The sequence below is a fragment of the Clupea harengus genome, chromosome 17 (genome assembly GCF_900700415.2).
Source record: "Clupea harengus chromosome 17, Ch_v2.0.2, whole genome shotgun sequence".
NCBI lineage: Eukaryota > Metazoa > Chordata > Actinopteri > Clupeiformes > Clupeidae > Clupea > Clupea harengus.
In genome coordinates, this window is record NC_045168.1 from 70001 (window position 1) to 72500 (window position 2500).

Genomic DNA, 2500 nt, shown 5'->3' on the forward strand with positions numbered 1-2500 from the left:
CAGTACACACACACACACACACACACACACACACATCTCTACACTTCAGTACGCACACATCTCTACACTTCAGTACACACACACACACACACACATCTCTACACTTCAGTACACACACACACACACACATCTACACTTCAGTACACACACACACACACACACACACACACACACACCATCTCTACACTTCAGTACACACACACACACACACATCTCTACACTTCAGTACACACACACACACATCTATACACTTCAGTACACACACATCTCTAAACTTCAGTACACACACACACATCTCTACACTTCAGTACACACACACACATCTCTACACTTCAGTACACACACACACACACACACACACACACACACACACACACACACACATCTCTATACGATAATGTATTGTCCACCAGGCATTCTTAAAAAATGTGTGTGTGTGTGTAATGAGTGTGTGTGTGTGTGTGTCCTGGGGGAGATGTGTGTGTATGTGTGTAATGTGTGTGTGTGTGTATGTGTGTAATGAGTGTGTGTATGTGTGTGATGTGTGTGTGTGTGTGTGTGTGCAATGAGTGTGTGTGTGTGTGTGTGTGTGTGTGTGATGAGTGTGTGTGTGTGTGTCCTGGGGGGATTTATTTTCAATAATTACCGGTGGATTTTGCATTTTCATATAGGTACTTGCCAAAACGATAAGACATTTGTCCAAAATATCTATTTTTAAATTATGTTATTGTTTCGTGGTTTCTGCTGAGAAAAAATAGTTCTCACGCAAATTGAATTTAGCAATGCATTCCTTGATGACTGCTAGGGTCAGGCAACGTAAACAAAAACAAGTTCGAGGGAATAATGAAACAGGCAGACAACGTCGGATAAGACAAAAATATAAATTCATTTATTATCGTTAAACTAAATCAAAAATATATTGAATAATGGAAAAATATTGAATAATGGAAAAATGGAGAGACAACAAAAATAGAAACAACCAAAAATCTCAAAGTAGACTTTTAAGAGAATGGCTCCGATCGCGCACCCAATAAGAAAATAGCAATTAAGCCGCTAGCTGGGCTGTCTGCAAAACATGGAACACAGGATGGTATACACAGGCCACAGAAACTGCTCAGGGACGTAACAAGCTACGATGCATTCCTTGATGACTAGCTACGATGCATTCCTTGGTGACTAGATACCAGTGGCGGCTCCTGAAGAAATTCTCGGGGGGGGCAATTTTTTTGATAATGATTAAGGCGACCCATTCAGTAGGTACATTAAGTTAGCTGATTAACTCATACAGCAATACCTTTTTGTCCACTATTGGCAGCACACAACAGTAATATGTCCCCTCTTGCTACATAGTTAACCCTCCTATTATGTTCAAATTTTACCCACATCTATTATGCTTGGGGTCAATTTGACCCCAGCAATTTAAACCTCCAAAAAATTATTATAATTATTTTTTTTTACCCAAGTTTATGTGTCAGGTACTTAAGGTTTGTTTGTTGACTACCTAAATAGCCCTTAAAATTAAAACAATATCCCCACCCACTCCCTTTATACATCCAGAATACATGTTACGCGACTATGGAGAAATATGCAGATCCCCATAAAATCTCACTGATTGACCTAAAATTGGAAAGAGATATCCTTCTGGTGTTTTTATGGCTTCATATTATTTCTAAGTACATATTGTTGTTATCTATAACATTTGGAATAAAAAACTATTTCTTTTATCAAGAAAAGTAACAATGTGATGAAAAAAGTTGATATTTCTTATATATTTTATACAATTAAAACAGCCTGGGGTCAAATTGACCCCAAACAACACCTATGCGTAAAGTATGTGTACAGGACATTGACAACATATCATCATGTTAATTTTGTGTTTACCCAGTTGTCCCCATTAAATTAGGAAAAGTCATTAAATATGAAGCAAAACAAATTATGACAAACATTTATTTAGAGACGTTAAACATTGAATGGGGTCAAATTGACCCCAAACATAATAGGAGGGCTAGAGTAGCAAGTTACAGGTGGAAAGCTATGGAAGAAAGTTGCATCCAGGAGCCTTCATAAGCAAACATGATGTGGCTCCACATTAAATTATCCCACTTTTTCATTATCCACGTGTCTCAAATGTTGTATGATGTAACATAGCTTAACAGGACACATGATATGTCCAGTAACATCATAAAGAAGGGGTAACATAAGTCAAAACCAACAATATTTATTGACTGATCTTGAAAGTATTGGCTTACAAAAGCAAAATAAGTCATCACATAAAAATTTATTCAGTGTTAGTGCAAGAAGCGAACTGTGAAACACACTGTGAAAAGTGACAGTGGTATATGAAATACAGACCGCGTTTTTCTTTCGTTCCAATTCTTGGATGTAGGATTTCCCTTCCTTTGTAGAAACCTGTTGAATGGATACATGTGGTCTAGGAAGTCCTAATTGTTTTGTTGTCAATGTATCTTCATTAGTACGCCGACTAAAAAGGAGTTTCTGT

The 2500-nt window shown here is 37.4% G+C and overlaps 1 protein-coding gene across 3 annotated transcripts in view; it reads left to right on the forward strand.

The window, feature by feature from the left end:
• Positions 1–2500, forward strand: part of LOC116224389 (clusterin-like protein 1) — a 15553-nt gene that overhangs the window by 2180 nt on the left and 10873 nt on the right. The gene's annotated exons all lie outside the window — the stretch shown is intronic.